Genomic DNA, 12698 nt, shown 5'->3' on the forward strand with positions numbered 1-12698 from the left:
TTTGGTATGGTTTTGCCGTGGCTGGTACCGGTTTTTCCTTTGCATGTTTAGTACTTCCTTCAGGAGCTCTTGTAAGGCAGGTCTGGTCATGACAAAATCTCTCAGCATTTGCCTGCCTTTAAAGGATTTTATTTCTCCCTTTGCTTATGAAGCTTAGTTTTGCTGGATATGAAATTCTGGGTTGAAAATTCTTTTCTTTAAGAATGTTGAATATTGGTCCCCACTCTCTTCTGGCTTGTAGGGTTTCTGCCAAGAGATCTTCTGTTAGTCTGATGGGCTTCCCTTATGGGTAATCTGACCTTTCTCTCTGGCTTCCCTTAACATTTTTTCCTTCATTTCAACCTTGGCGAATCTGATGATTACGTGTCTTGGGGTTGCTCTTCTCAAGGAGTATTCTTGTGGTGTTCTCTGTAATTCCTGAATTTGAATGTTGGCCTGTCTTACTAGGTTGGGGAAGTTCTCCTGGATAATATTCTGAAGAGTGTTTTCCAACTTGATACCATTCTCCCCATCACTTTCAGGTACACAAATCAATGTAGGTTTGGTCTTTTCACGTAGTCCCATATTTCTTGGAGGCTTTGTTCATTCCTTTTCATTGTTTTTTCTCTCATCTCGTCTTCTTGCTTTATTTCATTAAGTTGATCTTCAATCTCTGATATCCTTTCTTCCACTTGATTGATTCAGGTATTGATACTTGTGTATGCTTCACGAAGTTCTTGTGCCGTGTTTTCCAGCTCCATCAGCTCATTTATGTTCTTCTCTAAACTGGTTATTCTAGTTAGCGATTCCTCTAACCTTTTATCAAGGTTCTTAGCTTCCTTACATTGGGTCAGAACATGCTCCTTTAGCTCGAAAGAGTTTGTTATTACCCACCTTCTGAAGCCTACTTCTGTCAATTTGTCAAACTCATTCTCCATCCAGTTTTGTTCCCTTGCTGGTGAAGAGTTGTGATCCTTTGGAGGAGAAGAGGCATTCATTCTGGTTTTTGGAGTTTTTGGCCTTTTTGTGCTGGGTTTTCTCATCTTCATGGATTTATCTACCTTTTTTCTTTGATGTTGTTGACATTTGGATGGGGTTTTTGTGTACGTCCTTTTTGTTGATGTTGATGCTATTCCTTTCTGTCTTGTTCCAGGTCTGCTGGAGTTTGCTGGAGGTCCACTCTAGACCCTGTTTGCCTGGGTATCACTAGCAGAAGCTGCAGAACAGCAAAGATTGCTGCCTGTTCCTTCCTCTGGAAGCTTTGTCCCAGAGGGACACCTGCCAGATGCCAGCCAGAGCTCTCCTGCATGAGGTGTCTGTCGACCCCTGCTGGGAGGTGTCTCCCAGTCAGGAGGCACAGGGGTCAGGACTCACTTGAGGAGGGAGTCTGTCCCTTAGCAGAGCTTGAGCACTGTGCTGGGAGATTTGCTGCTCTCTTCAGAGCTGACAGGCAGGAACATTTAAGTCTGCTGAAGCTGAGCCTATAGCTGCCCCTTCCCCCATGTATTCTGTCCCAGGGAGATGGGAGTTTGATCTATAAGCCCCTGACTGTGGCTGTTGCCTTCCTTTCAGAGATGCCCTGCCCAGAGAGGAGGAATTTAGATAGGTAATCTGGCTACAGTGGCTTTGTGGATCTGCAATGGGCTCCACCCAGTTTGAACTTCCCAGGGGCTTTGTTTACAAAAGGGGAATACCGCCTACTCAAGCCTCAGTAATGGTGGATGCTTCTCCCACCTCCAAGCTCAAGCATCCCAGGTTGAATTCAGACTGACGTGCTGGCAGTGAGAATTTCAAGCCAGTAGATCTTAGCTTGCTGGGCTTCGTCGGGGTGGGATCTGCTGTGCTAGATCACTTGGCTTCCTGGCTTCAGTCCCCTTTCCAGGGGAATGAAGGTTTCCATCTCACTGGCGTTCCAGACATCACTGGCATATGAAAAAAAAAAAAAAAAAAAAAAACTCCTGCAGCTAATTCAGTGTCTGCCCAAATGGCTGCCTAGTTTTGTGCTTGAAACCCAGGGCCCTGGTATATAGGCAACCGAGAGAATCTCCTGGTCTGTGGGTTGCTAAGACCATGGGAAAAGCATAGTATCTGGGCCGGAGTGCACCGTTCCTCATGGCACAGTCACTCAACGCTTCCCTTGGCTAGGGGAGGGAGTTGCCTGACCTCTTGCACTTCCTGGGTGAGGTGACACCCCACTCTGCTTCAGCTCGCCCTCCATGGGCTGTACTCAGTGTCTAACCAGTCCCAATGAGATGATCTGGGTACCTCAGTTGGAAATGCAGAAATCACCCGCCTTCTGCATTGATCTCGTTGGGAGCTACAGACCGGAGCTATTCCTATTGGGCCATCTTGCCAGCCCTGTTCAATATCCTTAATATTTAAAGAGTTACTTTACGTGAATAGAAAAGGTAAAAACTAATAAGAAACTGAGCAAAAGATAGGAGTAAAAAGTGATGGCTTAATATATTAAAGGATGCCCAATCTCATTCATAAGAGAAATGCGAATTTCAACCATAAGATGCCATTTTTCCCCAAGTGATGGCAAGGATGTGGGGGGGTTGTTCTCATATATTTCTGATGGTAATATAAACTGGTGAAATTTATATGGAAGATAATTTAGCAATATCTGTCAGAATTAAAGGTGAACATAACATTTACCCCTCAATTCCACTTTTCAGAATATGTATATCAGATATGCTCATGCACCACACAAAGATATATGGAGTTAGTCACTTCTGCAGTGTTTTTTGGAATGGTCAACATTGGACACAACCTAAATATCCTTCAATAGGGAAATATGATGAAATATTACATAACTTTTAAAAGGATGTTTGTCATGGAACTGACATGGAATTGCCTCTGAAATGTACTAATTTTTAAAAGGAAAATACAAAATAGGGCATAGAATATGCTATCAATTGTGTGGGGAAAAAAAACCCAGATGCTTGTATATGTGCTTAGAGCATTCCTGAAAAGATAAGCAGAAAGAAATAAGACTGGTAGACTTCAGGCAGGAAAAATGGCAACTAAGAATGAAATAGAAGAGAACCATTTGTTACTGCATGCTTTTGAATTTTGAACCATGTGAGTAAATTACTTATTAAAAAAACAAATATCAGTCAGTTCTGACATAAAAGGAGCCTATGAGTCATCATTCCCATGCTTATAACAAGAAAAAAAGCTGAACAAATAAAAATTCAGTTACTGTCCCTGGAGTCCTGAGAAAATTGAGATCACAGAACAAATTGCTACCCCAAAATCTGGAAAGAAGGGTAAATAAAGAAAATCACAGCCACAGTCAGCTTACCTGGAGTACAAGTTGATAGAGCCAAAATTGGTAGGAACACTTAAATGGTAACTTTGATGAACTGCTGGAGGCTGAGTGTGAACTGACATGAGAGTGAAAAAGTCCAGGGTGCTGTAGTCTCAGGAATCCCACCTGGATCTTGTGAGAAAGAGCCAAGAAAAATTCCACTTTTGTGCTGCTCCCACAAATCTCACTAAGTTGTACTTATATTTTCATTTAGTTTAAAATACTTTTAGTTTCTCAGACTTCTTCCACCTATGGTTATTAGAAGTATGTTGTGTTATCTATAAACATTTTGAAAATTTTCATCTAGCTTTCTGTTAATTACTAGTTAAATTACATTGTAATCTGAGAACATAAACTATATATTTTTCTTTATTAAGGTGTATTTTATGGGCCATCTTGGTGGATATTCCATGGGGGGTTGAGAAGAATGTGTATTCTGCTATTGCTGGATGGAGTAGTCTATAAATGTCAATTTGATCAACTTGGTTGACAGCACTGTTCAGGTCAACTCTATCGTTACCAATTTCTGCCTCATCAATTACTTAATGAGGAGTGATGGAGTCTCCAACTGTAATAGTGTATTTGTCTATTTACTCTTGCAATTTTATCATTTTTACCTCATATTTTAACATTCTATTGGTAGATAAGTACATGATAAAGATTGTTATGACTTCTTGGGGAATTGGCTCTGATAATTAATCTCTGATTATTTTCCTTGTTCTGAAGTCTTCTTTTTCTAAAACTAATGTCGCCTTCTTCCCCCTGTATGTCTCTATCTTCAAGTGGCATTTTCCTCTTCTTATAAGAAGGAACCTTACATGTATATTACTAAGTAAAATAAGCCAGTCTTAAAAATGCTATATGCTGTATAATTCCAATTATATTACATTCTAAAAAAGGAGAAATTGTAAAGCCAGTAACAAGATCCATAGTTGCTGGGGTTAGAGGATAGGGGAAGGGTTGAATAGGTGAAAAACAAGGAATTTTAGGGTAGTGAAACTATTCTGTAATTATGGACACATGACATCACACATTTGTTAAAACTCATAAACTTTACTTAAAAAGGAGTAAGCTTTAATGTATGCAAATTTTCACAAAAGCATTTAGGATGTGAGGGGATCCTGGGAAAAAAATGCAGACAATGACAAGAGAATCTATCTTTTACATGTGTGTGGAACCTCACTGAAAGGGGTGGGTGGAAAGGTATGATCTAAGTAACTTTGAAATGAATAGAATCTCTAAGACTTAAGGCAAAGGAACTTACATATCTATAAATATTTCTATATGTAACTAGCTGTATCTATAGTAAGCTATTTGTGATCCCATACTGACAGACATAAATGATTGAATAAATTAATAAATTAGGAAAAAGAGACAGAACTCTACAAATAAACTCTCCCTCTCAAACCTTCTATATTCTCTACATGTCTACCTCTGATTATCTTTTTAAAAATTTTTAATTTTATATACAAAGAAGTAGCATGGTTTCTTTCATGGGGTGGAGAATTCCAAGTAATCTATGCAGATATTCCAAGCCCAGGGAGGGAATGCATAAGGCTTTACTCTTTAAGCGTGGGCTCAACACTCTTCAAGTGTGGGGCTCAATATTTCTCCAAGGTAAAATTGCTCCTTTTCCCCTCTTTGGAAGGAAGTCAGAGTACTATATGGAAGAGAAGCAATTTTACAGTGGAGAAATATTGCAAACACTACACCTTAGGCAAGTAATCAAATAACATCATCAGGGATTATTCATGTTGATAGTATATGCCCTTGATATGATGCAATGATAATGGTACTTTGTGTCTGTGATCTTCCCCCATACCCTAGTTTTATTAAGAAAAAATATTAGAAAAATTTCAATAGAGATGTATCCTATATGGCACCTGGAGAGTATTCCTCAAAACTGTAAAGGTCATCAAACACAAGTCTGAGAAAATATCACAGCCAAGAATAAGCTATGGAAACATGGCTACTAAACATAATGTCATATCTTGGATGGGATCCTCCTGAACAGAAAAATGACATTAGGTAAATACTAAGTAAATCTGTATAGAGTATGGAATTTAGTTGACAATAATGCGCCAACATTGATTCATTAATTGCAACAAATGTACCATACTAATGTAAGATGTTAATGACTGGGGAAATTTGGTGCTGGTGTATGGGAACTCTATTACTTTCTCAATTTTTCTGTAAATCTAAAAATTTTAAAAATAAATTCTATTAAAAATAGACAAATGAAAAATTCCAGATGGGAAAATATTTTAAAATATATTATTTGAAATGTATGTCATCAAACTTTGACTACTCCCTTTGTTGTCACACAATTACTCTTCCATTTTAATGTGATTTCAATATCTGACTCAGTGACTTCCATTATCAGTAACTTCTACATCCATGTGGCTAATCCCTGCAATGTGCTGGTTTCTCTCAGCCTTCTGACTTGCAAAGATATTTTTTCCTTCACCCTATCCTAACCATCTACTCCAGAGCCACATCTTTGACTTTACTACCACCAATGACAGCACAATCTCAAAAAGGTCCATTTCAAATACCCCTTTCTATGTACCCTCCAGCTTGCCTTTCAATCTCACCTGCTTTAGAACTCCTACTCAAGTAATCCTTTGCTCTCATCTAGATCTCCAACCCACTAAATCTACCATTCTTTCAATAGGCATTACCACTTTATGCCTCTCTTACCCAGCTTAGATTCTATCTCTCTCATGACAAAACCCTTAATTCCCTCACATGCTCTCCTTTCATCAGTCTAATGTGCCAAAGGCTCAACACAAGTAATCCTATCTGCCTATTTCTTGCTTGACTCAATGGCTGAACAATGCTGGAAAAAAAATACGCCACTCTTTTCGCTTGCTTTAAATCCATGATCTCTATCACAAATGAGCCTTCAGTTCTACCTATTAATTCCACCACATTTGACTAGAATTTTTAAATTTTCTGCTCTCCAAATAAACTCTCCCTCCCAAACCTCCTATATTCCCTATGCCATGTCTACCTCTGATTTTTATTTTATGTACAAAGAGCTACCATGGTTTCTTTCATGAGGTGGATGCCTTGGATAATCCATTCAAGGAAGATCACTTAGTCCAACTTAATGAAATCTATATCCTTTTATACTGATGGAAACACTGGCAGCACATATTGAGGCCATGTTTCTGGATCACAACCATGCAAGTTTGAGTAGATGTGATAAGAGTGAGAACTCTGACCAAATCTTCACAGATGGCTCCAGTAGAGCTGCTGGTGACCCATCTTGCTTTCAGGTACCTCTGATTATCTTATGCTGTACTCTTTGCTACTCCCATCAAGGTCTAGCCGCATCACCATCCTTCTCTCCTTGAACACACCAAACCTATTTCAATCGTAAGTCTTTATATGAGCCATTCTCTTTGCCTGGAATGTTGTTGCCCTTATATTCACATCACTGATTCCTTAACATTCAAGTCTCAGCTTTCATGGCACCTCCTTAGAGAGGCCTTTAAGGAGGCTGAGGCGGGCAGATCATGAGGTCAGAAGTTTGAGACCAGCCTGACCAACATGGTGAAACCCGTCTCTACTAAAAATACAAAAATTAGCTGGGCATGGTGGCGGGCTCCTGTAATCCCAGTTATTCAGGAGGCTGAGGCAGGAGAAGCGCTTGAACCTGGGAGGCGGAAGTTGCATGAGCTGAGATCATGCCACTGCACTCCAGCCTGGGCGACAGAGCAAGACTCTGCCTAAAAAAAAAAAAAAAAAAAAAAAGAAAGTGGCCATTCAATCACTTTCTGTCACATCACAACATCGCACCATTTTAATTCTCTGCATAAGACTAATAACTATCTGATAGTTCTTTTATCCATTATTAGTTTATTTCCTTGTTATTTAACTCCTGCCTCTAAAATGTAAGCTCCATGAGAGCTGAGGCTGTATGGACCTAGAACAGAACTGAAATGTATTAGGCACTCAATAAATATTTTCTAATGAATGTAGTCATCATGTCTATTTGAAATAATATGAAAAAGTAACATAGTTATAGGTCAGATTCCTTGAGAAGTAGTCTATGAGATAGAAATTAGTATTTTATTAGAGTGTGCTTTTAGAATTAATATCAGTGAGGGAAGAGAAGGAAGCAGGATTGGACAAAGAGAAAAGGTGGCTGGAATATAGCCACAACACAGGTCTTGCTCAGCCCTGCAGAGAACTCTGGACCTTGGGTAACCCTTCAGAGATAACCCAAGTTGGGGTAGAAGTGTCAGGTTTTTGTATTACTTTCCCCTCTTGGATCAAGCAATTACTAGATGCAGGGCCCAGGAAGGTGATGTAATCTGAACCAAATGGCTCTTTTCAGCCAAGGGCAGTCTCCAGGGAGTGCTGATGGGAGAGGGCTGAGGGCCACCAGCTGGCAGCACTCTTGAAAGCTAGGGGATAGGTTCTGCACTCCTGAGTGAAAACTTGAACCATGTAGTTCCATTTCTTCCCATAAGTCCTGACAGCAGCTCCTTCAAGATTCTGGAGGGCTCTTTTCTTGGAGGAAACTTAAAAGAAGATTAGTGAGCCAGCTGTAGCCCATTCTGCTGCAGCTGTTCCCAGGGCCACAAATGATACTCATCATTTCCTTCTTCTAATATCCATTCGAGATTCTCCTTATCATCAGTAGTACATCTTGAACTTGTTGGTTTTCCTGGAAAGATGAACCAGACCCTCAAACTTCAGGTATCTGCATCCCTGGCACCCATACTCAGGCTGAGGTTGCTGCATTTGTCCGTTTATTGTCAAAATTAGGCAAAAGAGTACCCAAGGACATCCATGTGGATCACTGGGATGTCAAATACATTCTTCCCTGCCACTACTGTGCAGCAGCCCTACCTCCTCCTGGTAAATTATCAGGGTAAATTATGCCTGCCAGAATAGTGACTCCTCTTCTTGTCTGCTGGTCCTTGGCATGAGGAACCCAAAATGCCTGGATAGCAGCCATAGCTTAAAGTTCAATGGGATTTTTGCCGAGTCCTCTGTTGGATACTTTCCCTCTTTGTAAACCAGGATCTTAAATCCACAGAGCCTAGAGTTGTGGGGACAGGAAGCACAAATTCCCAAAGATAATTACTGGGAATGATGGTAAGCAGGATCATTCTACTTCCATCTCTTGGTCTCCAGAACCATATATTCTACTTATTGAAGTCACAGCATTGTATTACTGCTGTTGCTTGTGTGCTGCATGGAATCACAACGTGTAAACTATGTCATATGAAGAATGGTGGTCTATCCTCACAAGGTATCATCCTTGAGCTGGTGCCTCAGCGGTGACATCAATAGGCTGTCCCATCATTCTTTCAAACTAGGTGGTGTGATATGTCACAAGATCAGTGAATCCTATGGTCATGGGTCCATGGCCTCATATCTTTTACTCTGATATACTATTAAAGGGGCTCCTGTGTTGTTGGATCGAACACTCTGTAAGCCTTCAGATAGTGGTGCTGGCTTACTTTTGGCTGCTATAACAGATTATCGTAGACTGAGTGGCTTGAACAACCAACATTCATTTCTCATAATGTAGGGACTGGAAAGTCCAAGATCAAGGTGCCAGCTGATCCTGGGTCTAGAGAGGGGCCACTTCCTGGTTTACAGAGGGCCTGTCTTCTTGTTGTATCCTCATAAGGTGGAGAGCAGAGATAGAAGGTAAGATCTTGTGTCTCTTCTTATAAGAGCACTAAACTCATTCATGAGAGCTCCACTCTAATGACCTAATTACCTCCCCAAAGCCCCACCTCCTAAAACCATCACATTGTGGGTTAGGATTTCAACATACAAATATTGAGGAGACATAAACATTCAGTCTCTACACTGGCTAAGGTCTTTAAGGTAGAAAAGGAAAACCTACCTGGAATGGCTGTCTGTTCCAGTGAAAATGAATTACTGCCTCTTCTAGGAAGGAAAAGTCCAAAGTAATCAACTTGTCACAAAGTGAATGGGTGGTGTTCTTGAGGGATGGTGCCACATTCAGGAGCTCATTGTTGGTATTTATGGTTGAATATTAGGCTGTAGCAGTAGTTAGATTAGCCTTGATAAGTGGGAGACTGTGCTGTTGAGCCCATGCATGGCTTCTGCCCCTGCCACCATGGCTATTTTAATTATGAGCTCATTGCACCAGCACTGGCATGCCTGATGACAGAGGCTGACTGATGTCAACAGAAAAAGTCATTGTGTTTACTTAATTGTTTAGTGTCACTTCTAGGCAGATGCTCTCTGGTGGGCATTAACATGCAATACAAAGATCTTTACACATTATACCCACTCACAAATGTCCACATGAATGCCTCTACCACAGACCTTGTCCTAGTCCCCTTTTAGACCCTTGACCAACTAGCCATGCTATTTACTACTGCCTGTACATATTCTTTTTTTTTTTTGAGACGGAGTCTTGCTCAGTCGCCCAGGCTGGAGTGCAGCGGTGCGATCTCGGCTCACTGCAAGCTCCGCCTCCCAGTTTCACGCCATTCTGCTGTCTCAGCCTCCCAAGTAGCTGGGACTACAGGGGCCCAACACCATGCCTGGCTAATTTTTTTTTTTTTTTTTTTTAGTAGAGATGGGGTTTCACCATGTTAGCCAGGATGGTCTCAATCTCCTGACCTCGTGATCCACCCGCCTCGGCCTCCCAAAGTGCTGGGATTACAGGTGTGAGCCACCACACCCAGCCCACTGCCTGTACATATTCTAACCACACAAAGGGGAAAGACTTGCCCATTGAGAGGGCTTAGTCTCTCTACTTCATATCAAAACTACCCTTGAGTGAGACATTTTTGGCTTAGCCCATATATCATGCCAACCCTTCTCTTAATCAACCCATTTGCCCCCTCCATCAGGCAGCCATAATGGGTGCCCCCATATATAACCCACAAGGCCATAGATGTGAATCAAACAAAAGGTACTGGTAGATGACACAGGTCTGGTAGATGACACACGTATGTTTATCTCATTGTGGTTTTGATTTGCATTTCTCTGATGATTAGTGATGTTGAGCATGTTTTCATGTTTGTTGGCTGATTATATGTCTTCTTTTGAGAAGTGTCTGTTCATGTCATTTGCTCATATTATAATGAGGTTATTTGATTTTTGCTTGCTGATTTGTTTAAGTTCCTTATAGATTCTGGATATTATACCTTTGCTGAATGAATTGTTTGTGATATTTTTTCCCATTCTGTAAATTGTCTATTTATTCTCTTAATAGTTTCTTTTGCTATGCAAAAGCTCTTCAGTTTAATTAGTTATGTCACATAGATCCATAACACATTATTTTTGGTGTTCCAATTGCTTTTGGGGACTTAGCTAAAAATTCTTTGCCAAGGCCAACAAAAACAAGCAATAGGGAAATAACTCCTTATTTAATAAATGGTGCTGGGATAACTGGCTAGCCCTATGCAGAAGAGTAAAATTGGACCCCTACCTTTCACAATATACAAAAATTAACTCAAGATAAATTAAAGATTTAAATGTAAGACTTCAAATTATGAAAATGTTAGAAGCTAATCTAGGAAATACCCTTCTTGACATTGGCCTTACCTCTCTTTTAATCAATGGGTTCTGGATCTGAAAAATGACTAAGGTTCAGAGCAATGAATTGTTACTTTTTAAAAAAATTTATTTATTTATTATTATTATACTTTAGGTTTTAGGGTACATGTGTGCAATGTGCAGGTTAGTTACATATGTGTACATGTGCCATGCTGGTGCGCTGCACCCACTAACTCGTCATCTAGCATTAGGTATATCTCCCAATGCTATCCCTCCCCGCTCCCCCAACCCACAACAGTCCCCAGAGTGTGATGTTCCCCTTCCTGTGTCCATGTGTTCTCATTATTCAATTCCCACCTATGAGTGAGAATATGCGGTGTTTGGTTTTTTTGTTCTTGCAATAGTTTACTGAGAATGATGATTTCCAATTTCATCCATGTCCCTACAAAGGACATGAACTCATCATTTTTGATGGCTGCATAGTATTCCATGGTGTATATGTGCCACATTTTCTTAATCCAGTCTATCATTGTTGGACATTTGGGTTGGTTCCAAGTCTTTGCTATTGTGAATAATGCCACAATAAACATACGTGTGCATGTGTCTTTATAGCAGCATGATTTATAGTCCTTTGGGTATATACCCAGTAATGGGATGGCTGGGTCAAATGGAATTTCTAGTTCTAGATCCCTGAGGAATCGCCACACTGACTTCCACAAGGGTTGAACTAGTTTACAGTCCCACCAACAGTGTAAAAGTGTTCCTATTTCTCCACATCCTCTCCAGCACCTGTTGTTTCCTGACTTTTTAATGATTGCCATTCTAACTGGTGTGAGATGGTATCTCATTGTGGTTTTGATTTGCATTTCTCTGATGGCCAGTGATGGTGAGCATTTTTTCATGTGTTTTCTGGCTGCATAAATGTCTTCTTTTGAGAAGTGTCTGTTCATGTCCTTCGCCCACTTTTTGATGGGGTTGTTTGTTTTTTTCTTGTAAATTTGTTGGAGTTCATTGTAGATTCTGGATATTAGCCCTTTGTCAGATAAGTAGGTTGCGAAAATTTTCTCCCATTTTGTAGGTTGCCTGTTCACTCTGATGGCAGTTTCTTTTGCTGTGCAGAAGCTCTTGAGTTTAATTAGATCCCATTTGTCAATTTTGGCTTTTGTTGCCATTGCTTTTGGCGTTTTAGACATGAAGTCCTTGCCCATGCCTATGTCCTGAATGGTAATGCCTAGGTTTTCGTCTAGGGTTTTTATGGTTTTAGGTCTAATGTTTAAGTCTTTAATCCATCTTGAATTGATTTTTGTATAAGGTGTAAGGAAGGGATCCAGTTTCAGCTTTCTACATATGGCTAGCCAGTTTTCCCAGCACCATTTATTAAATAGGGAATCCTTTCCCCATTGCTTGTTTTTCTCAGGTTTGTCAAAGATCAGATAGTTGTAGATATGCGGCGTTATTTCTGAGGGCTCTGTTCTGTTCCATTGATCTATATCTCTGTTTTGGTACCAGTACCATGCTGTTTTGGTTACTGTAGCCTTGTAGTATAGTTTGAAGTCAGGTAGTGTGATGCCTCCAGCTTTGTTCTTTTGGCTTAGGATTGACTTGGCGATGCAGGCTCTTTTTTGGTTCCATATGAAGTTTAAAGTAGTTTTTTCCAATTCTGTGAAGAAAGTCATTGGTAGCTTGATGGGGATGGCATTGAATCTGTAAATTACCTTGGGCAGTATGGCCATTTTCATGATATTGATTCTTCCTACCCATGAGCATGGAATGTTCTTCCATTTGTTTGTATCCTCTTTTATCTCATTGAGCAGTGGTTTGTAGTTCTCCTTGAAGAGGTCCTTCACGTCCCTTGTAAGTTGGATTCCTAGGTATTTTATTCTCTTTGAAGCAATTGTGA

General features: G+C 40.3%; 1 long non-coding RNA gene across 1 annotated transcript in view; it reads right to left on the reverse strand.

Moving 5' to 3' along the window:
* Positions 1–9388, reverse strand: part of LOC129060054 (uncharacterized) — a 101971-nt gene extending 92583 nt beyond the window's left edge. The window contains exons 1-2 of the long non-coding RNA XR_008526398.1: positions 9168–9388; positions 3287–3424 (exon numbers count right to left, since the gene is read on the reverse strand). This is a non-coding gene — a long non-coding RNA (uncharacterized LOC129060054). The remainder of the gene's footprint in view (positions 1–3286; positions 3425–9167) is intronic.
* Positions 9389–12698: the final 3310 nt, after the last annotated feature.

The sequence above is a fragment of the Pongo abelii genome, chromosome 5, assembly GCF_028885655.2.
Source record: "Pongo abelii isolate AG06213 chromosome 5, NHGRI_mPonAbe1-v2.0_pri, whole genome shotgun sequence".
NCBI lineage: Eukaryota > Metazoa > Chordata > Mammalia > Primates > Hominidae > Pongo > Pongo abelii.